The sequence below is a fragment of the Somniosus microcephalus genome, unplaced genomic scaffold (assembly GCF_052327205.1).
Source record: "Somniosus microcephalus isolate GS21.2 unplaced genomic scaffold, FLI_Smic_1.0 unresolved_chr6, whole genome shotgun sequence".
In the NCBI taxonomy this organism is placed as follows: Eukaryota; Metazoa; Chordata; class Chondrichthyes; order Squaliformes; family Somniosidae; genus Somniosus; species Somniosus microcephalus.
The window spans coordinates 27,156,016-27,180,674 of NW_028225184.1; positions in this window are offsets into that span (position 1 = coordinate 27,156,016).

Below are 24,659 nucleotides of genomic sequence, written 5' to 3' on the forward strand. Positions count from 1 at the left end.
GTGACTGTTCTGACACTGTGAGCTGCAGTTAAATGTGGGCATGTAAATATTGAAATTGTCTCGTTCCAGATGCCATTTCCTGCTGACTTTGAAACAGCAGGCATTTTACAGAAGTCTAGCAAGTGCATTTTGTACCGAATGATGCGCTGCTGACTGTTGAGGCAGCAGTGGTGTGGAAAGTTGAAAGGTTGATCAGGAGCAAGCATTGCTTCGCGCAGGTGCTTTGATTGACGGCGTTTCAAACAGCCCCGAAACACACTGTTTCCTGACCGGGAATCGAACGCGACGAGGAAAGTACCGAATTCTAACCACTGCACCATCAGGGAAGTTACAAGATGCTGTCTGCTAGCAAGCACAGCAATGCAGACTTTCCTCCTTGCTGCTTTGAAATTCAGGTCACTTTCACGCCAGTCAAACTTTTCGTACAAGATGTCATTTTTTAGGTGAGATCACAAAGGACATGTTCACGAAACCACAGCACCAAATGCGGGTCGGCGTCCACTTGAATTCTATTTCCTTCTGTGCATTTCTCAGAGACACACAGTCAGAGAGAAGCCGTCGGGGTATTGAGTAAACACCACTATAATATCAAGGACAATGTAGGGAAAATGGTTATGTGGTGCTTGAGACAAAGACTCCAACACACACACACAAATACAGGTGTGTGCTCTCTTTGTGTGGGCATGTCTCAGATATCCATCCGATTCATGGAGGCTGGCAGCACAGTGGGAGGCCATTTGGCCAACCGTGCCGGTGCTGTCTCTTTGAAAGAGCAGTCGTGCTTAATCCCGCTGTTATCTCATTTTCTCTCTCCCTCCTCAGTGCCCCACGCAAAAGACAAACAGTCAGAGAACACTATACTAACGAGAAATTGTGGCAGGACGTTGTTATACAGTTCTTCATATTCCAGAACATCTTTTAAAATTATTTTAGTTCATTTTTTCTGTTCAACTTTTCCAAGGAAGAATTCTAAGGACCTGCCCAAAGTTTTAAAATGGGCGATGTTAAAAATACTCCCGTAGGGGAATTGAAACCCCGTCTGCCACGTGACAGACGGGGATACTTACAACTTTACTAACAAGGAACTAAGAGCTCCACAGTCTGTCACAGCAAGAATCGACTTGTGAACAGAGGGACAACGCAGCAGAAGGGACAGAAATAAGTATAAGAACAGAAGTAATAGGAGCAGGAGTGTGCCATTCGGCCCCTCGAGCCTGCCCCGCCATTCAGTAAGATCATGGCTGATCAGATCTTCGACTCAACGCCACATTCCCGCCCGCTCTCCATAACCCTTGACTCTCCTGTAGCTCCAATATGTGTCTATCTCCGCCTTGAATATATTCCATGACTCCGCCTCAACAACTCTCTGGGATAGAGGATTCCAAAGTTTCACGACCCACTGAGAGAAGAAATTCCTCCTCTTCTCCGTTTTAAATGGGCGACCCCTGTTCCTGAAACTTTGCCCCAAGTTCTAGATTCCCCCAGGAGGGGAAACATCCTCCCTGCACCTACCCTGTCAAGCCCCCTCAGAATCATATACAGAGACAAAGAGGGAGACAGAGACAAAGATGGACTAACAGAGCGAGAGCCTCAGTTCAACGTCTTACAGAGTGGTCCGAGAGATAAGGGACTTCAGTTATGTTGAGAGACTAGGTTTGTTTTCCTCAGTAGGTTAAGAGGAAAGTTAATAGAGGCTTACAAAATTACACGGCGTTTTGATAGAGGAAATAAGGAGAAACGCTTGCCAGTGGCAGGAGTGACGGTAACCAGAGGACACCGATTGAAGATAACCAGCAAAAGAATCACTATGGGGAGAATTGTCTTACCAGCAATGGCTCAGGCCTAATGAATATCTTACTGCTCAGGATAAGTTACCACGGCCCAGGCACTCTCTCATTCTAATCTTGCACACGTTGCTAATTTTCAAATGTTGCATTTTTCACATTGGCAATGAGTTGATTGATAGCCGTGCTGTGATAAGCTAAGTTTGTTAGGGAGATGCAGTCGGCAAGAAACTACATGGAAGACTGATAATAACCGCGATTGTTCTGATACTGTGAGCTGCAGTTAAATGTGGGCATGTACACATTTAAATTGTCTCGTTCCAAATGTTATTTCCTGCTGACTTTGAAACAACAGGCATTTTACAGAAGGCAGGAAAGTGCATTTTGTACCGACTGATGCACTGCTGACTGTTGGGGCAGAAGTGGTGTTGAAAGTTGGAAGGTTGATCCGGAGCAAGCATTGCTTGGCGCGGGTGCGTTGATTGGAGGCATTTCAACCGCCCCAAAACGCACTTTTCCCTGACCAGGAATTGTTTGTTAGGGAGATGCAGTCCACAAAAAAAATATGGAAGACTGATAATAACCGTGAGTGCTCTGACACTGAGCTGCAGTTAAATGAGGGCTTGTAAACTTTGAAAGCGCCTAGTTCCAATTGTATCTACCCCATGCTCTACCTGTCCCAGGATTATTTGATGGGACAATGTAGATGGAGCTTTACTCTGTATCTAACCGGTGCTGTGCCTGCCCTCGGAGCGTTTGATGCGGCATTGTAGAGGGAGCTTTACTCTGTATCTATCAGTGCTGCACCTGCCCTGGCAGTATTTGATGGGACAGTGTTGAGGGAGATTTACTCTGTATCTAATCCGTGCTGTACCTGACCTGGGTGTGTTTGATGGGACAGTGTAGAGGGACCTTTACTTTGTATCTAACCCGTTCTGGCCCTGCCCTGGGAGTGTTTGATGGGGCAGTGTAGAGGGAGCTTTACTCTGTATCTAAGACGTGCTGTACGTGCCATGGGAGTGTTTGATGGGACAGTTCTTAGCGAGCTTTACTTTATATCTAACCCGTGCTGTACCTGCCCTGGGAGTGTTTGATGGGACAGTGTAGAGGGAGATTTACTCTGTATCTAACCCGTGTTGTACCTGCCCTGGGAGTGTTTGATGGGACAGTGTAGAGGGAGATTTAATCTGTATCAAACCGTGCTGTCCCTGCACTTGGATTGTTTGGTGGGACAACGTAGAGGGAGCATTACTCTGTATCTAATAAGTCCTGTACCTGCCCTGGGAGTTTTTGATGGGGACAGTGTAGTGGGGGCATTAATCTGTATCTAACCCGTGCTTTACCTGCCCTGGGAGTGTTTGATGGGTCAGCGTAGAGGGATTTTTACTCTATATCTAACCCACGCTATACCTGACCTCGGAATTTTTGACGGGACAGTTTTGAGGGAACTTTACTCTGTATCTAACCCGTGCTGCACCTGCCCTGGGGGTGTTTCATCGGACCGTGTAGAGGGAGCTTTACTCTGTATCTAAACCGTGCTGTATCTGCCCTGGGAGTGTTTGATGGGACAGTGTAGAGAGAACTTCACTCTGCATCTAACCCGTGTTGTGCCTGCCCTGGGAGTCTTAGATGAGACAGTGCCGAGGGAGATTTACTCTGTATCTAACACGTGCTGTACCGGCCCTGGGAGTGTATGATGGGACAGTGTAGAGTGAGCTTTACTCTGTATTCAACCCGTGCTGTACCTGACCCGGCAGTGTATGATGTGACACTGTAGAGGGAGCATTAATCTGTATCTAACCCGTGCTGTACCTGTCCCGGGAGTGTTTGAAGGGACAGTGTAGAGGGAGCTTTACACTGTATCCACCCCATGCTGTACGTGTCCCAGCAGTGATTGATGTAACACTGTAGAGGGAGCTTTACTCTGTATCTAAGCAGTGATCTACCTGCCATGGAAGTGTTGGATGGGACATTGTAGAGGGAGATTTACTTCGTATCTAACCCGTGCTGTCCCTGCCCTGGGAGTGTTTGATGCGACAGTTTAGAGTGAGCTTCACTCTGTATCTAACCCATGCTGTACCTGCCCTGGGAGTGTTTGATGGGGACAGTGAAGAGGGAAATTTACTCTGTATCTAACCAGTGCTGTATCAGCCCTGGGAGTGTTTGATGTGGACAGTGTAGAGGGAGCTTTACTCTGTATATAACCCATGCTGTACCTGCACTGGGATGTTTGATGGGACAGTTTAGAGGGATCTTTACACTGAATCTAACCCATGCTGTGCCTGCCCTGGGAGTTTTTGATGGGACAGTTTAGAGGGAGCTTTACTCTGTATCTAACAAGTGCTGTATCTGCCCTGGGGGTATTTAATGGGACAGTTTAGAGGGAGCATTACTCTGTATCTAACCCGTGCTGTACCTGCCCTTGGAGTTATTGATGGGACAGTGTAGAGGGATCTTTACTCTGTATCTAAACCATGCTGTACCTGAATTGGAAGTGTTTGATGGGACAGTGTAGAGGGAAATTTACTCTGTACCTAACCCCGTGCTGTACCTGCCCTGGGAGTGTTTGATGGGACGGTGTAGATGGAGCATTTATCTATATCTAACCCGTGCTGGATCTGCCCTTTGATTGTTTGATGGGGGGTGTAGAGGGTGATTTACTTTGCATCTATCCCGTGCTGTACCTACCCTGGGAGTGTTTCATGGGACAGTGTAGAGGGGCGTTTATTCTGTATCTAACACGTGCTGTGCCTGCCCTGGGAGTGTTTGATGGAACAGTGTAGAGGGAGCTTTACTTTGTATCTAACCCGTGCTGTACCTGCCCTGAGAGTGTTTGTTGGGGCAGTGTAGCGAGAGCTTTACTCTGTAACTAACCCGTGCTGTACCTGCCCTGGGAGTGTTTGATGGGACAGTGTAGAGGGAGCTTTACTCTGAATCTAACCCATGCTGCACCTGCCCTGGGAGTGTTTGATGGGGACAGTGTAGAGGTAGTGTTACTCTGTACCAACCCGTGCTTTACTTGCCCTGTGATTGTTTGATGGGGACAGTGTAGAAGGAGCTTTACTCTACCTAACCCGCGCTGTACCTGAACTGGGAGTGTTTGATGGGACAGTTTAGAGTGAGCTTTACTCTGTATCTAACCCGTGCTGTCCCTCCCCTGGGAGTGATTGATGGGGACCGTGTAGAGGAATCTTTATTCTGTATATAACCCGTGCTGTATCTGCCCTGGGATTTTTGATGGGTCAATTTAGAGTGAGCTTTACTCTGTATCGAACCCATGCTGTACCTGCCCTGGGAGCTTTTGATGGGACAGTGTTGAGGGAGATTTACTGTGTATCTAACCAGTGCTATACCTGCCCTGGGAGTGTTTCATGGGACAGTGTAGAGGGAGCTTTACTCTGTATCTAACCTGTGCTGTAGCTGCCCTGGGAGTGTTTGATGGGAAAGTGTAGAGTGAGATGTTCTCTGTATATAACCCGTGCTGTACCTGCCCTGGGAGTTTTTGATGGGACAGTGTAGAGGGTGCTTTACTCTGTATCTAACCCATGCTGTACCTTACTTGGGAGTGTTTGATGGGACAGTTTAGATGGAGCTTTACTCTGTATCTCACCAGTGCTTTACCTGCCCTGGGAGTGCTTGATGGGACAGTGTAGAGGGAGCTTTACTCTGTATCTAACCCGTGCTGTACCTGGCCTGGGTGTGTTTGATGGGACAGTGTAGAGGGAGCTTTACTCTGGATCTAACGCCTGCTGTACCTGCCCTTGGTGTATTTGATGGGACAGTGTAGAGGGAGCTTTACTCTGTATCTTACCCCATGCTGTACCTGCCCTGGGTATGTTTGATCGGACAGTGTAGAGGGAGATTTACTCTGTATCTAACCCGTGCTGTAGCTGCACTGTGATTGTTTGATGGGACAGTGTATGGGGAGCTTTACCTTGTATGTGTCTCGTGCTGGACATGCCCTGGAAGTGTTTCAAGGGACAGCATAGACGGAGCTTTTCACTGTATCTAACCCGTGCTGTACATGCCCTGGGATTGTTTGATGGGACAGTGTAGAGTGACATTTACTCTGCATCTAACCCATGCTGTACCTGCCCTGGGAGTGTTTGATGGGACAGTGTTAAGGGAGCTTTACCTTGTATCTAACCCATTCTGTACCTGCCCTGGGAGTGTTTGATTTGACATTGTGGAGGGAGATTTATGCCGTATCTAATTCTGTTACTTGAGTGGCGGCGGACCTTTGAGGTGCGGCGGTGATTACTTAAGACGAGCCCGAGGAGCAGGTAGGTTTACCAACCTCAGAGCTCCCAGAGCGGGAGAGGGAAGTAAAATTAATCGAAGTTTGACGTCACCAGAAAGCATGTGAGTGATTGGTTGGTGAGTATTTCTCTCTTTTTCGTTTTTTCCAAACTTAAATTGTGGGGTTTATAGTTTATAGGGTGTCTGTTATTTAGCGGGGACTGCAGGTAAACAAGGGCCCTTGATTATATCATTTAATTGTAGTGTAATTGGTGGGATTGATTTGATTTAATTTAATCTGAATTAATTAAAGGGTAACTCATGGCAGGACAGTTCAGCGCCCATAGTATTGTCCTCCTGCACTTTTTGGAAATCAGTGACACTTCCTGTGTCCCTGAGGACCATGAGTACGGGAAGTGTATCCAGCTGCAGCTTCTGACAGACCGCATTGCGGCGCTGGAGCTGCGAAAGCATGCACACTGGAGCATTCGCGATGATGAGTACATCGTGGATAGCATGTTTAGGGATTTGGTCACACCACAGGTAAAGGCTGCACAGGCAGGAGGAGAATGGTTGACCACCAGGCAGAGTAGTAGGTGCAGGCAGGCAGTGCAGGGGTCCCCTGTGGCCATCCCACTCTCAGACAGATATACCGCTTTGGCTATTGTTGAGGAGCATGGCTTATCAGGGGAAGGCAGCAGCAGCCAACTTCCTTGCAACTTGGGTGTTTCTGCTGCACAGAACAGGAGGGAAAATAGTGGGAGAGCTATAGAGATAGGGGATTCTATTGTAAGGCGATTAGATAGGCTTTTCTGTTGCCGCAAACATGACTCCAGGATGTTATGTTGCCTCCCTGGTGCAAGGGTCAAGGATGTCTCAGAGCGGCTACAGAGCATTTTTGAAGGGGAGGGTGAACAGCCAATTGTCGTGCTGCATATAGGTACCAACGACACAGTTAAAAAGCGGGATGAGGTCCTAAAAGCTGAATATACGGAGTTAGGAGGCAAATTAAAAAATAGGACCTCAAAGGTAGTAATCTCAGGACTGCTACCAGTGCCGCGTGCTGGTCAGAGTAGAAATAGAAAGATATTTCAAATGAATCCGTGGCTAGAGGAATTGTGTAAAGGGGAGTGATTCCAATTCCTGGGAGATTGGAACCGGTTCTGGGGGAGTTGGGACCACTACAAAACGAACGGTTGGCACCTGGGCAGGACCGGGACTGATGTCCGAGGGGGAGTGTTTGCTTGTGCTGTGGGAGAGGGTTTAATCTAAAATGGCAGGGTGTTGGGAACCTGTGCAGGGAGACAGAGGAAACGGAAACAAGGATAGAAGCAAGAAACAGGAAGGAGAAAAACAAAAGTGACAGTCAGAGAAATCAAGCTTTAAAAGAAACAAGGCCACAGTACACAATAATTCTAAAATGTCTAAGATAGTACAAAAAAGCAAGCCTGTAGGCTTTGTGTCTTAATGCGAGGAGCATTCGTAATAAGGTGGATCAATTAGCTGTGCAAATAGAGGTAAACGGATATGATAAGATTGGCATGACGGAAACATGGCTCCAGGGTGACCAAGGCTGGGAATTCAGCATCCAGGGGTATTCAATATTCAGGAAAGATAGGCAAAAAGGAAAAGGAAGTGGGTAGCATTGCTGGTTAAAGAGGGGATTAACAAAATTGTAAGGAAGGATATTAGGTCTGACGATGTGGAATCAGTATGTGCAGAACTGAGAAATACCAAGGGGCAGAAAACGTTAGTGGGAGAGGTATGCAGACCCCAAACAATAATGTGGAGGATGGGGATGGCAGTGAACGGGAAATTAGAGAGGCGTGAAATAAGGGCACAACAGTTATCAAGGGTGGCTTTAATATAAATATAGATTGGGCTAACCAAATAAGTAACAATACCGTGGAGGACGAATTGCTGGAGTGTATACGGGATGGTTTCCTGGACCAATATGTCGAGGAATCAACGAGAGGTCAGGCCTTCTTAGACTGGGTATTATGTAATGAGAAAGGATTAATTAGCAATCTTGTTGTGCAAGGTCCCTTGGGTCGGAGCGATCATAATATGATCGAATTCTTCATTAAGATGGAGAATGAAGTAGTTGACTCAGAGACTATGGTCCTGAAATTAAATAAAGCAAACTACGATGGTCTGAGGAGCGAGTTGGGTAGGATTTGTTGGTGAATGTCACTCAAACTATGGCCGGTGGATAAGCAATGGCAAACATTCAAAGAGCGCATGGATGAACTACAGAATTTGTTCATCTCAGTTTGGCATAAAAATAAAACCAAAAACGTGACTTAACCGTGGATAACAAGGGAAATTAGGGATAGCATAAGATCCAAGGAGAAGACATATAAATTGGCCAGTAAAAGCAGTAAACCTGAGGACTGGACGCAGTTTAGTGTTCAGCAAAGGGGGACAAATGAATTAATTAAAAGGGGGAAAATAGAGTTTGACAGAATGCTTGCAGGGATCATAAAAACTTTTGTAAAAGCTTTTATAGATATGTGAAGAGAAAAAGATTGGTGAAGTCAAGTGTAGGTCCCTTGCAGTCAAAATCAGGGGAAGTTACAATAGGGAACAAAGAAATGGCAGACCAATTAAATAAATACGTTGGTTCTGCCTTCACAACGGAGGACACAAATAGCCTCCCAGAGATGTTGGAGAAAAGAGGGTCTGATGAGAATCTACATCCCAGGGTACTTAAGGAAGTGATCATAGAAATAATAGATGCATTGCTGGTCATCTTCCAAAATTCGATAGACTCTGGAACAGTTCCCATGGATTGGATGTTAGCTAATTTTACCCCACTATTCAAGAAAGGTGGTAGAGAGAAAACGGGAAATTATAGACCGGTAAGCCTGACATCGGTAGTGTGGAAAATGCTAGAGTCCATTATAAAAGATGTAATAGCAGAGCACTTGGAAAACAGTGACAGGATCGGACAAAGTCAATATGGATTTACAAAAGGTAAACCGTGCTTGATTAATCTACTGGATTTTTTTGAGGAAGTAACTGGTAAAATAGATAAGGGAGAACCAGTGGATGTGGCCCATTTGGACTTTCAGAAGGCTTTTGATAAGGTCCCGCATAAGAGATTAGCGTGTAAAGTTAAGACACATGGGATTGGGTGCAGGGTACTGACTAGGATAGAGAACTGTTTGGCAGACAGGAAGCAAAGTGTTGGAATAATCGGGCCTTTTTCCGAGTGGCAGGCAGTGACTAGTGGGGTACCACAAGGATCGGTCCTAGGACCCCAGCTATTCACAATATATATTAATGATCTAGACGACGGAACTAGATGTAATATCTCAAAGTTTGCAAAGCTGGTTGGGCATGTGTGCTGTGGGGAGAATGCCGAGAAACTCAAGTATGTTTTGGACAAGCTGGGTGATTGGGCAGACGCATGGCAGGTGCATTATAATGTGGATAAATGCGAGGTTATCCACTTCGGTTGGAAAACAGGATGGCAGATTATTATCTTAACGGCAATAGATTGGGAGAAGGGGAACTGCAACGAGATCTGTGTGTCCTTGTGCACCAGTTGCTGAAGTTAAGCATGCAGGTGCAGCAGGCGGTTAAGAAGGCAAATGGTATGTTGGCCTTCATAGCGAGAGGCTTCGAGTACAGGAACAAAGATGTCTTGCTGCAGTTGTATAGGGTCTTGGTGAGACCACATCTTGTGTAGTGTGTGCAGCTTTGGTCACCTTATCTGAGGGAGGATGTTCTTGTCATGGAAGGAGTGCAGTGACGATTCACCAGACTGATACCTGGGATGGCAGGAATGACGGATGAGGAGAGATTGGGTCGATTGGGCTTATATTCGCTGTAGTTTAGAAGAATGAGAGGGGATCTAATTTAAACTTATAAAATTCTAACATGACTAGACATACTAGATGCAGGAAGGATTTGCCCGATGGCTGGGGAGTCCAGAACCAGGGGTAACAATCTAAGGATAAGGGGTAAGCCATTTAGGACAGATGAGGAGGAACTTTTTCACCCAGAGAGTGGGGAACCTGTGGAATTATCTACCGCAGAAGGCAGTGGAGGCCAATTCATTAAAGATATTCAAGAAGGAGTTAGATATATTTATTAAGGCTAAAGGAGTCAATGGATATGGGGAGAAGGTAAGGAGAGCGTACTGAATTTGTATGAGCAGGCATGATCTCATTGAATGTCGCAGCAGGCTCGAGGGGACGGATGGCCTACTCCTGCTCCTATCTCCTATGTTTCAATGTGTCTAACCCGTGCTATACCTGCCCTGGGACTGTTTGATGGGACAGCGTATAGCGAGATTAAATCTGTATGTCAACGTGCTGTACATGCCCTGGGAGTGTTTGTAGGAACAGTGTAGAGGAATCTTTACTCTGTATCTAACCAATGCTCTACTGGCCCAGGGAGTGTTCGATGAGACAGTGTAGAGGCATATTTACTCTGTCTATCCCGTGCTCTACCTGCCCTGGAAGTGTTTGATGGAGCACTCTAGAGGGAGCTTTAATCTGTATGTAACCCGTGCTCTATCTGCCCTGGGAGTGTTTGATGGGATAGTGCAGAGGAACATTTTCTCAGTCCCTAACCCGAACTGTACCTGCCCTGGGGTGTTTGATGGGACAGTTTAGAGGGAGCTTTACTCTGCACATAACCTGTACTGTCGCTGCCCTGGAACTGTTTGATGTGACAATGTAGATGGAGCTTTACTCTTTATCAGACCTGTGCTCTACCTGCCCTGGAACTGTTTGATGGGACAATGTAGATGGAGCTTTACTCTGAATCTAATTTGGATGCAGCCTTACACTCTATCTAACTTGTGCTATACCTGCCCTGGGAAAATTTGATGCAAAAGTATTGAGGGAGCTTTGCTCAGTATCTAAACCGTGCTTTACCTGGCCTGGGAGTGTTTGAAGTGACAGTGCAGAGGCAGCTTTACTCTGTAGCTGACCTGAGCTGCACCTGCTCTGGGAGTGTTTGACGGTACATGGTAGAGGGAGATTTACTCTGTATCTAACCCGTGCTGTACTTGCCCTGGGAGTGTATAATGGGACAGTGTACATGGAGCTTTACTCCGTAGCTAACCCGTGCTGTTCTTGCGTTGGTAGTTTCTGATGGGTCCGTGTAGATGGAGATTTACTCTGTATCTAACCCATGTTGGACCTGTCCTGGGAGTTTTTGATGGGGCAATGTAGATGGAGATTTACTCTGTATTCCGGTCTGCTCCTGCCCTGGCAGTGTTTGCTGGGTCAGTGTAGAGGGAGCTTTACTCTGTATCTAACCCGTGCTGCACCAGCCCTGGTTCTGTTTGATGGTACAGTGTAGAGGGAAAATTACTCTGTATCTAACCCATGCTGCACCTGCCCTGGGAGATTTTGATGGGACAGTGTCGAGGGAGCTTTACTCTGTATCTAATCCAAGCTGTACCCGCCTTGTGATTGTCTTATTGGACAGTGTAGAGGGAATGTTACTCTGTATCTAACTCGTTCTCACCCTGCAGTGGGAGTGTTTGATGGGACAGTATAGATGTAGATTTACTCTGTATCTAACCCATACTGTGCCTCCCCTGGGAGTTTCTGATGGGACAGTGTAGAGGGAGCTTTACTCCGTATCTAAGCCGTGCTGCACCTGCCCTGGGAGTGTTTGATGGGAGAGTGTAGAGCGAGATTTACTATGTACTTAACCTGTGCTGTACCTGCACTGGGATTGTGAGATGGGACAAAAAAGAAGGAGCTTTAATCTGTATCTAATATTTGCTGTACCTGCCCCGGGATTGTTTGATGGGACAATGTAGAGGGAGCTTCATTCTGTATCCAACCCGTGCTGTACCTGCCCTGGGAGTGTTTGTTAGGACAGTGTACATGGAACTTTACTTCTTATCTAACCCATGCTGATCTTGCGTTGGTAGTTTCTGATGGGAACGTGTAGATGGAGATTTACTCTGTATCTAACCCGTGTTGTACCTGTCCTGGGAGTGTTTGATGGGACAGTGTAGAGGGAGCTTTACTCCGTATCTAACCCAGTCTGCTCCTGCCCTGGCAGTATTTGCTGGGTCAGTGTAGAGGGAGCTTTACTCTCTATCTAATCCGTGCTGTACCAGCCCTGGTACTGTTTGATGGTCAGTGTAGATGGAAATTTACTCTGTATCTAACCCATGCTGTACCTGCCCTGGGAGATTTTGATGGGACAGTGTCGAGGGACATTTACTCTGTATCTAATCCGTGCTGTACCCGCCCTGTGATTGTCTTTTTGGACAGTGTAGAGGGAGTGTTACACTTTATGTAACTCGTTCTGACCCTGCCCTGGGAGTGTTTGTTGGGACAGTATAGATATAGATATATTTTGTATCTAACCCGTGCTGTGCCTCCCCTGGGAGTGTTTGATGGGACAGTGTAGAGGGACCTTTACTCCGTATCTAAGCCCTGCTGCACCTGCACTGGGAGTGTTTGATTGGACAGCGCACATGTAGCATTACTCCTTATCTAACCCGTGCTGTTCTTGTGTTGGTACTTTCTGATGGGACCGTGTAGATGGAAATTTACTCTGTATCTAACCCATATTGTACCTGTCCTGGTAGTGTTTGGTGGGATAGTGTAGACGGAGATTTACTCTGTATCTAACCCGGTCTGCTCCTGCCTGGGCAGTGTTTGCTGTGTCAGTTTAGAGGGAGCTTTACTCTTTATCTGTCCCGTGCTGTAACTGCCCTGGTACTGTTTGATGGTACACTGTAGAGGGAAATTTACTCTGTATCTAACTCATGCTGTACCTGCCCTGGGAGTGTTTGATGGGACAGTGTCTAGGGAGCATTACCCGATAGATGACCTGTGCTGTACCTGCTCTGGAAATGTTTGATGGTACAGGGCAGAGGGAGATTTACTCTGTATCTAACCCGTGCTGTATCTGCCCTGGGTATGTTTGATTGGGCAATCTAGAGGGAACTTTTCACTGCATCAAACCGTGCTGTACCTGCCCTGGGATTGTTTGATGTAACAGTGCAGAGGGAGCTTTACTCTGTATCTAACCTGTGCTGTACCTACCCTAGGAATTATTGATGGGACAGTGTTGAGGGAGCAGTACTCTGTATCTAACACGTGCTGTACCTGCCCTGGGAGTTTTTGAATAGAAAGTGTAAATGCAGCTTTACTCCGTATCTAACCCGTGCTGTCCCTGCGCTGTGAGTGTTTGGTGGGACCATGTAGATGGAACTTTACTCTGTATCTAACCCGGGCGGCACCAGCCCTGGTAGTGTTTGATGACAGTGTGTAGAGGGAGCTTTACTCTGTATCTAACACCTACTGCATCATCCCTGGGAGTGTTTAGTGGGACAGTATAGAGGGAGCTTCACTTTGCATCTAACCCGTGCTGTACCTGTCCAGGGAGTGTTTGATAGGACAGCGTAGAGCGAGCTTTATTCTGTATCTAGCCCGTGCTGTACATGCCCTGGGAGTGTGAGATGGGACAGTGCAGAGGGAACTTCACTCTGTATCTAACCCATGCTGCACCTGCCCTGGGAGTGTTCTATGGGACACTGTAGAGGGAACGGTACTCTGTATCTAACCCGTTCTGTACCTGCCTTGGGAGTGTTTGATGGGATAGTTTAGAGTGAGCTTTTCTCTGTATCTAACCCGTGCTGTGCCTCCCCTGGGATTTTTTGCTGCTACATTGTAGAGGGAGCTTTACTCTGTATCTAAGCCTTGCTCTACCTGCCCTGGGCGTGTTTGATGGGACAGTGTAGAGTCGGATTTACTCTGTACCTAGCCCTTGCTGTACCTGCCCTGGCATTGTTTAATGGGACAGTGTAGACGGAGCGTTACTCTATATCTAACACGTGCTGTACCTGCCCTTGGAGTGTTTGCTGGGACAGTGCAGAGGGAGCTTTACTCCGTATCTAAGCCCTGCTGTACCTGCAATGGGAGTGTTTGATTGGACAGGGTAGATGGAGCTTAAGTCTTTATCTAACCCGTGCTGTACCTGCCCTTGGAGTGTTTGATGGGACAGTGCACATGGAGCTTTACTCCTTATCTAACCCGTGCTGTTCTTGTGTTGGTAGTTTCTGATGGGACCGTGTGGATGGAAATTTACTCTGTATCTAACCCATATTGTACCTGTCCTGGTAGTGTTTGATGGGATAGTGTAGACGGAGCTTTACTCTGTATCTAACCCGGTCTGCTCCTGCCTGGGCAGTGTTTGCTGTGTCAGTTTAGAGGGAGCATTACTCTGTATCTGTCCCGTGCTGTACCTGCCCTGGTACTGTTTGATGGTACACTGTAGAGGGAAATTTACTCTGTATCTAACTCATGCTGTACCTGCCCTGGGAGTGTTTAATGGGACAGTGTCGAGGGAGCATTGCCCGATAGATGACCTGTGCTGTACCTGCTCTGGAAATGTTTGATGGTGCAGGGCAGAGGGAGGTTTACTCTGTATCTAACCCGTGCTGTATCTGCCCTGGGTATGTTTGATTGGGCAATCTAGAGGGAACTTTTCACTGCATCAAACCGTGCTGTACCTGCCCTGGGATTGTTTGATGTAACAGTGCCGAGGGAGCTTTACTCTGTATCTAACCTGTGCTGTACCTACCCTAGGAATTATTGATGGGGCAGTGTTGAGGGAGCTGTACTCTGTATCTGACACGTGCTGTACCTGCCCTGGGAGTTTTTGATGGGACAGTGTAGAGGTAGCTTTACTCTGTATCTAACCCGTGCTGCACCCGCACTAGTACTGTTTGATGGGAGAGTGTAAAGGGCGCTTTACTCTGTATCTAACCCGTGCTGCGCCTGCCCTGGGAGTGTTTGGTGGGACAGTGTAGAGGAAGCTTTACTCTGTATCTAACCCGTGCTGTAACTGCCCTGGGAGTGTGAGATGGGAGAATGCAGAGGGATCTTTACTCTGTATCTAACCTGTACTGTGCCTCTCCTTGGAGTGTTTGATCGGACAGTGTAGAGGGTGCATTACTCCCTATTTAACCCCTACTGGCCAGCCCTGGGAGTGTTTGATGGGACCCTCTAAAGGGAGCGTTACCCTATATCTAACCCTTGCTCTACCTGCCCTGGGAGTGTTTGATGGGACAGTGTAAAGGGAGTTTTACTCTGTATATAACCGCTGCTGTATCTGCCCTGGGTGTTTTTGATGGGGCAGCCTAGATGGGGATTTACTCTGTATCTAATCCGTGCTGTTCCAGCCCTGGAATTGTTTGATGGGGCAGTGTAAATGGGAGCTTTACTCTGTATCTAAGCCGTGCTGTAAATGCCCTGGGTGTGTTTGATGGAAACGTGCAGATGGAGCTTTAATCTCTATCTTCCCACTTCTGTACCTGCCCTGGGAGTGTTGATGGGACAGTGTAGAGGGAGTTATACTCTGTATCTAACCGATGCTGTATCTGCCCTGGGTGTTATTGATGGGGCAGCCTGGATGGAGATTTACACTGTATCTAACACGTGCTGTTCCAGCCCTGGAATTGTTTGATGTGGCAGTGTTAATGCAGCTTTACTCCATATCTAACCCGTGCTGTTCCTGCTCTGTGAGTGTTTGATGGGACCATGTAGATGGAAATTTACTCTGTATCTAACCCGGGTGACACCTGCCTGGTAGTGTTTGATGGGAGTGTGTAAAGGGAGCTTTACTTTGTATCTAACCCCTACTGCATCTGCCCTGGGAGTGTTTAGTGAGACAGTGTAGAGGGAGATTCACTCTGCATCTAACCCGTGCTGTATCTGTCCTGGGAGTGTTTGATAGGAGAGCGTAGAGCGAGCTTTACTCTGTATCTAGCCCGTGCTGTACATGCCCTGGGAGTGTGAGATGGGACAGTGCAGAGGGAACTTTACTTTGAATCTAACCCATGCTGTACCTGCCCTGTGAGTGTTTTATGGGACAGTGTAGAGAGACTGTTACTCTGTATCTAACCCGTTCTGTACCTGCCTTGGGAGTGTGTGATGGGATAGTTTAGAGGGAGCTTTACTCTGTATCTAACCCGTGCTGTGCTTCCCCTGGGATTGTTTGATGGGTCAGTGTTGAGGGAGCTTTACTCTGTATCAAACCCATTCTGACCCTGCTCTGTGAGTGTTTGATGGGAGAGTGTAGATAGAGCTTTAATCTGTATCTAACCCGTGGTGTGCCTCCCCAGTGAGTGTTGGATTGCACTGTTTAGATGGAGCTTAACTCCGTACATAACCCGTACTGTACCTGCCCTGGGAATGTTTGATGGGACACTGTAGAGGGAGCTTTACATTGTATCTAAAGCGTGCTCGACCTGCCCTGGGAGTGTTTGATGGGACAGTGTAGAAGGAGCTTTAATCTGTATCTAACCCGTGCTGCACCGGCCGTGGGAGTGTTTGATGGGATGTGTAGAGGCAGATTTACACTGTATCTTACCAGTGCTGTATCTGCCCTGGGAATGTATTATGGGACAGTGTAGAGGTAGCTTTACTCTGTATCTAACCCGTGCTGCACCCGCCCTGGGAGTGTTTGATGGGAGAGTGTAGATGGAGCTTTACTCTGTATCTAAACCGTGCTCTACTGCCCTGGGAGTGTTTGATGGGACAGTGCAGAAGGAGCTTTACTCTGTATCTAACCCGTGCTGTACATGCCCTTGGAGTGTTTGATGGGATGTGTAGAGACAGATTTACACTGTATCTAACCCGTGCTGTACCTGTCCTGGGAGTGTTTGATGGAGCAGCGCAGTGGGAGCTTTACTCTGTATCTAACCCATGCTGTACCTGCCCTGGGAGTGTTTGATGGGACATTGTAGAGGGAGCTTTGTTCTGTATCGAACCTGTGCTTTACCAGCCATTGGAGTGCCTACTGCGACAGCGTAGGCGGAAGTTTATTCTACCAGTAATCTATGCTTTACCTGCCATGGGATTGTTTGATGGGACAGTGCACAGGGAGTTTTACTCTGTATCCAACCTGTGCTGTACTTGCCCTGGCTGCGTTTGACGGGGCTGTGTATACGGATTTGCACACTGTATCTAGCCTGTGCTATAGAGAGTAGCAATTTAAACTCAGATGCATTCTATTGCCCACGCCTCAAATTCCTGAGAATTAAACTCAGAGACAATGTTTCCATTGCCAATCCTGTTATTAAAAAGCTCCTTCTGCACACCCCGCAATGTTTTTTCTCTGTCTTCATACCATTGTAATTGCATTTACTTACGTTTAGGCTTCTAGATTCTAAGTGCTGATGTACAGAGGGTTCTGGTGGTCCTTGTACATGGATCACAAAAAGTTATCGTGCAGGTACAGCAAGTGATTAGAAAGACAAATGGAATGTTGTCCTTTATTGAAAGGGGGATGGAGTATAAACTTGGGAAGTGTTGCACAACTGCACAGGGCGGTGGTGAGATCGCACCTTGAGTACTGCATACAATTTTGGCCTCCTAATTTAAGGAGTGATATACTTGTATTGGAGGCAGATCAGAGAATGTTAACTCGGTTAATTGCTGAGATGAAACGGTTGTCTTATGAAGAAAGGTTGAGCAGGTTGGGCCTATACTTATTGGAGTTCAGAAGAATGAGAGGTGATCTTATTGAAGCATATAAGATTCTGATGGGGCTGGAAAGGGTAGATGCAGGGAGGATGTTTCCCCATGTGCGGGAATCTAGTACTAGGGGCATAGTTTCAGGATAAGGGGTCGCCCATTTAAACTGAGATGAGGAGGAGTTTCTTCACTCAGAGTGTCGGGAATCTTTGGAATTCTACACCCCAGAGAGCTGATGAGTTGGAGTCATTGAATATATTCAAGGCGGAGATAGACGTAAATTTGAGCTACAGGGGAGTCAAGGGTTATGGCGAGCGGGTGGGAAATTGATGTCGAGGCCAAGATCAGATCAGCCATGATCTTATTAAATGGTGGGGCATGCTCGAGGGGACAAATGGCCCACTCCTGCTCCTAGTTCTTTTGTTCTTATTCTCTTATGTATGAAAGGGGTTAACTGAAGCTGTTTGTTCATTGAATGCAATTGATGTCAGTCTCCACGGGTTACCTGAAGCTGTTTGTTCATTGACTGTAATTAATGTCAGTCTCCACGGTTTACATGAAGCTGTTTGTTCAGTGACTGTAATTAATATCAGTGTCAATGGATATTATTGTATGTGTCCAGGGTTTCCCTCTTCTATTAATAAGGGACTCATTTCAATGTGTTATCCCATAGTGTCAGTGAGTGCCTCACCACCGGCACTGACAGGGATCAGCGGGCAGAGAGGGAGTCGGAATCTGAGATCATTAGATTTAATGTTACAACAATGGAGCCGAATCTAACAACAGTGGATTGGAATGTTACAATAATGGACAGGAGTTTCTCTTGGGCGTTTGATTATCTTTCTGAATATTCTGATTATCTCACATTGGATGAGCAGATCTATTACGCACTGTTGGCTATTCAAGGCGTTTACTATCCCTTCCTTGCTGCTTTTGGTGTTCCTGGTAAGTCTCTCTATCCAGCTATTTCATTAACGATGTTTTACTGTATTACTGTTCTTGCTATTTACTCGCCCCTCTTTGCTTGTATTGGCATCCCTGTTATATTTCTATATTCAGGAATTAGATTTGTAAACCACTTTTCACTGGATTACTCTGTTTGACATTTACATCTTGGGATGACCAAAGCCATTGTCTTCGGTCCTCGTCAAAATCTTCATTATCAACCGACACAGTCCTCCACTGTGGCCAATGTCTGAGGCTCAACCAGACTGGTCACAACCTCGTCGTTCTCTTTGAATGTGAGCTGAGTTCCGACCTGATTTCCTGTGAATCACCAGGCCTGCCTACAACCCCCTCCATAACATCTCCAATCTCCACCCCGCCTCAGTACTTCCACTGCATAAACCCCATCTTTGCCTTTGTTAAATCCAGACTCGACAATTACAATGCGCCCCTGGCCGGCCTCACAGTTAAAAGCCTCCATAAATTGGAGCTGATCCAAAACTCTGCTGCCCATATCCTAACTCGCACTAGTCCCGTTCACCCATCACCTCTGTACTCACTGAGCTACATTGGCTCCCGATCCGGCAACACCTCAATCTTAATATTCTCATCCTTGTGTTCAAATCCCTCCATGTCCTCATCCCTCCAGTTAGTCCCATTCCCCGGCACTTTTCCCAAAGTCCTGCAAATTGCTCCCCTTATATATTTATCCAATTCCCCTTTTCAAGTTAATGTATTTCCCACTGTACCTCTCCCAGTCCTTCTGTCTCTATTTTACTTTCTATTTTCTCTCTCTCTCTCTATCCCTCTTCTCTGTCTGTCTCTTGCTCATAGAATCATACAGTGATACAGCACAGATGGAGCCCATTCTGTTCATCGTGTCTGTGCCATCTCTTTGAAAGTGCTCTCTAATTAGTCCTACTCTTTAGCCAGAGCCCTGTAAAAATTCCCCTTCAACTTATTATCCAATTCCCTGTCTAAAGTTACTATTGAATCTGCATCCACCACGTTCTCAGACAGAGCATTCCAGAACACAACAACCCACTGCATAAAGAAAATGCTCCATCTCTCGTCTGGTTCTTTTGACAAATACCATAAATCTGAGTCCTCTGCTTACCCACCATTCTGCCGCTAGAAACAGACTTACTTACTTTATCGAAATACATATTGATTTTAAACATCCATATTATATCTCCCCTTATGGAAAAGGACAATGAGAGAGTATAATGTCTCCAAGTGGGAAAGACCAATTATAGTAAGCTGAGATATGATTTAGCAAAAATGGACTGGGAACAGCTGCTTGAAGGGAAATCAGTGTCAGAGCAGTGAGAAGCTTTCAAGGAGGAGATAGTGAGGGTTCAGAGCAAATATGTTCCCACAACTAAAAAGGGTGGAACATCCAAATCTTAAACCCTCTGAATGTCAAGGGACATACAGTGTAGGATAAGGGAAAAAAGGTATGCTTTTGTCAGATACCGAGAGCTCAATACTTCAGAAAACCTGGAGGAGCATAGAAAGTGCCGGGGTGAAGTTCAAAAGGAAATTGGGACAGCAAAGACAGGGCATGAAAAATATTGGCAAGTCAAATCAAGGGAAACCAAAATATGTTTTATAAATACATAAAGTGCAAGAGGATAATTAAGGAAAGAATAGGGCTCATTAGAGACCAAAATGGTAAGCTGTGTGTGCAGCTGGATGACGTGGATATTACTCTTAATAAATACTTTGTGCCTGTCTTCACAGAAGAGAGGGATGATGCAGAAAATTGTACTTAAGGAAGAGTGTGTAATATTAGCTTAGATAAATATAGTGAGAGAGGAAATGTTAAGGTTTTTACCAACTTTGAATGTAGATAAATCACGAGGCCCAGAAGAAGAGTATCCCAGATGTTAAGAGAGGCAAGGTCTCCTTTCCTAAGGAAGGATGCAGTTGCCATCGAAGGAGTGCAATGAAGGTGCGCCAGAGTGTTTCCTGGAATGGGGGATTGTCCTATGAGGAGAGATTGAGTAGACTAGGCCCACATTATCTATAGTTTAGAAGAATGAAAGGTGATCTCTTTGAAACATACAAAATATTTACATGACTTGAAAGGGTAGATGCAGGGAAAATGATCCCCCTGACTGGGGAGTCTAGAACCAGGGATCATCGTCTAATAATAAGAGGTCGGCCATTTAGGGCTGAAATGAGGAGACATTTCTTCACACCGAGGGTGGTGAATCTGTGGAATTCTCTACCCCAGAGGGCTGTGGAGGCTCAGTCATTGAATATATTCAAGACAAAAATCGATAGGTTTTTGAATATTAAGGGAATCAAGGGATATGTGGATAGTGCAGGAAAGTGGAGAAGAAGGAGAAGATCACCAATGATCTTATTGAATGGTGGAGCAGGCTCGAACGGCCAAATGGTCTAATCCTGCCCCTATTTATTTTTTCTTTTGTTCTTGAGTGGCCAAGGGTTTAAGTGTTTAGCAGGCAATGAACACCTAATCAAGAGTGCCGAACCACAGCCATTGACACAGAATCAGCCACACAGGCTTTTAAAAGAGGACAGGACAAGTCACACAGGCTCTTTGAAGAGACAGAAAAAGACACACGTGCTTTTTAAACAGACAGAACCAGTTAAAAGGGCTTTTTAAAGAGACATGACCAGTAAGACAGGGTTTTTAAAAGATAAACGACAAGACACACAGGCTTTTTAAACCGACAGAACCAGTCATGCGGGCTTTTTCATCTGAAAGGAACAGTCACACAAGCCTTTTAAAGAGACAGGAACAGTCACACAGTCCATTGAAAGAGACATGACCCGTCACACAGTCTTATTAAATAGACAGACCCAATCACACAGGCTTAATAAAGAGACAGAACCATTCACTCAGGCTTATTAAAGTGACAGGACAAGTTACACGGACGTATTAAGGAGAGAGAACGAGTCACACAGGCATTTTCTTCTGACAGGAACAGTCACACAGGCTTTTTAAAGAGACAGGATTAGTCACACAGTCTATTGAAAGAGGCAGGACCAGTCACACAGGGTTATTAAAGAGACAGACGCAATCACACAGGCTTATTAAAGTGAAAGGACGAATCACAAAGGCTTTATAAAGAGACAGGACCATACACACAGGCTTTTTAAAGCGATAGGACCAGTCACACAGGCTTTTTAAATAGACAGACCCAATCACACAGGCTTATTAAAGAGACAGGACCAGTAACACAGGATTTTTAAAGAGACAGGACCAGTCACACAGGCTTGTTAAAGAGATAGAACCAGTCACACAGGCTTTTTAAAGAGACAGCACCTCTCATACAGGCTTTATAAAGAGACACGATCAGACACAAAGGCCTTTTAAAAAGACAGAATCAATCACATAGGTTTTTGAAAGAGGCAGGACCAATCGCACAGGCTTTCTAAGGAGACAAATCTAGACATAGGTTTTTGAAGAGTCAGGACATGTCACACAGACATTTCAAAGAGACAGAAACAGTCACAGAGGCTTATTAAAGAGAAAGGACCAGTCATACTGGCTTTGTAAAGTGACAGGGCCAGTCACACACATTTGAATGAGACATGAACAGTCACACAGGCTTTGTAAAGTGACAGGACCAGTCACACAGGCTTTTTAAAGACAGGACATAGAAACATAGAAACAGAGAAGATAGGAGCAGGAGTAGGCCATTCAGCCCCTCGAGCCTGCTTCACCATTCAATGAGATCATGGCTGATCATCCAAATTCAGTACCCGGTCCCTGCTTTCTCCCCATACACCTTGATCCCTTTAGACCTAAGAAATATATCTATCTCCTTCTTGAATATATTTAATGAATTGGCCTCTGCTGCCTCCTGTGGTAGAGAATTCCACAGGTTCACCACTCTCTGGGTGAAGAAATTCCTCATCATCACAGTCCTAAATGGCTTACCTCATATCCTTAGACTGTGACCCCTGGTTCTGGAATCACCGACCATCGGGAACACCCTCCCTTCATCTAGTCTGTCCAGTCCTGCCAGAATATTCTTAGTTTCAGTCCGATCCCCTCTCATTCATCTAAACTCCAACGGGTATAAGCCCAATCGACCGAATCTCTCCTCATATGTCATTCCTGTCATTCCACGTATCGGCCTGGTGAATCTTCGCTGCACTCCCTCCATGGCAAGAACAACCTTTTCAGATAAGGCGACCAAAACTGCACAAAATACTCAAGGTGTGGTCTCACCAAGGCCCTGTACAACTGTAGCAAGACATCTTTGTTCCTGTACATGAACCCTCTCGCTACGAATGCCAACCTTCCATTTGCCTTCTTAACTGCCTGCTGCACCTGCATGCTTACCTTCACCGACTGGTGCACAAGGACACCCAGGTCTCGTTGCACTTCCCCTTCTCCCAATCTATTGCCATTCAGATAATAATCAGCCTTCCTGTTTTTGACACCAAAGTGGATAACCTCGCATGTATCCACGTTATATTGCATCTGCCATGAATCTGCCCAATCACCCAACCTGTTGAATTCATGCTGGGGTTTCTGGCATCCTCCTCACAGCACACACGCACAGCCAGCTTTGTATCAAATGCAAACTTGGAGATATTACATCTAATTCCTTCATATATTTCATTAATATATATTGTGAATAGCTGGGGTCCTAGGACCGATCCCTGCAGTACCCCACTAGTCACTGCCTGCCACAAAGAAAAATACCCGTTTATTCCAACACTTTGCTTTCTGTCTGCCAACCAGTCCTCTATCCAAGTCAATACCTTGCCCCCAATCCCATGTGCCTTAACTTTACACGCTAATCTCTTATGCGGGACCTTATCGAAAGCCTTCTGAAAGTCCAAATACACCACATCCACTGGTTCTCCCTTATCTATTCTACCAGTTACATCCTCAAAAATATCCAGTAGATTAGTCAAGCACGATTTACTCTTTATAAATCCATGTTGACTTTGTCCGATCCTGTCACCGTTTCCAAGTGTTCTGCTAATACATCTTTTATAATGGACTCTAACATTTTCCCCACTACCGATGTCAGGCTTACAGGGCTGTAATTCATCGTTTCACTCCACCATCATTTTTGAATAGTGGAGTAACATTATCTACTCTCCAATCCATGGGTACTTTTCCAGATTCTATCAAATGTTGAAAGATGACCAGCAATGAATCTACTATTTCTAGGGCATCTTCCTTAAGTACCCTAGGATGTAGCTTATCAGGCCCTGGGGATTTATCGACCTTCAATCCCGTCAATTTCCCTAGCACCATTTCGCTACAAATGCTGATTTCTTTTCGTTCAGGACCAGTCATATATGCGTATTAAAGAGACAGAAAGAGCCACACCGGCTTTTAAAAGAGACAAGACCTGTCACACTGGTTCTTAACCAGTCAGGACATGTCAATACGAGCGATTGAAAGAGACAGGCCCAGTCAGGCTATTTCTGGGGACAGCACCATTCACACAGCCTTTTTAAAGAGACAGGATCAGTCACACAGGCGTTTCAAAGAGACAAAAGCTGATAAACTGGCTTAGAAACAGATAGAAACAGTCACACCGTCTTTTTATAAAGACGGGACTTGACACTGCCGCGTTTTAAGGAGACAGGACCAGACCCAGAGGCTTTTTAAACATAAGAACTTAAGAAATGGGAGCAGGAGTAGGCCATTCGGCTCTTCGAGCCTGCTCCACCTTTTAATGGGTTCATGGCTGATCTTCTGCCTCAACTCCATTCACCGGCCCTATCGCCATATCCCTTGATGTAATAACTAATCAGAAATGTATTGACGTCTGTTTTGAACATACCCAATGATTGAGCCTTCACAGCCCTCTGGGACAGAGAATTCCAAAGATTCACCACCCTCTGTTTGAAGACATGTCTTCTCATCTCAGTCCTGAATGGCCTACCCTTTATCCTGAGGCTGTGGCCCCTGGTTCTAGGCTCCCCAGCCAAGGGGCACATTCTCCCAGCATCCACCCTATCAAGCCCCGTAATAATTTTGTATGCTTCAATGCGATCCCCTCTCATTCTTCTGAATTCAAGAGAATATAGGCCGAGTTTACTCAATCTCTTCTCATACGAATGTCCCACCATCCCAGGATTCAATCTCCTGAACCTTCGTTGCACTCCATCTGTGGCAAGTAAATCCTTCCTTAGGTAAGGAGACCAAAATTATACACAGTACTCCTGGTGTGGTTTCACCAAGACCCTATATAAATGGAGTAAGACTTCGTTACTC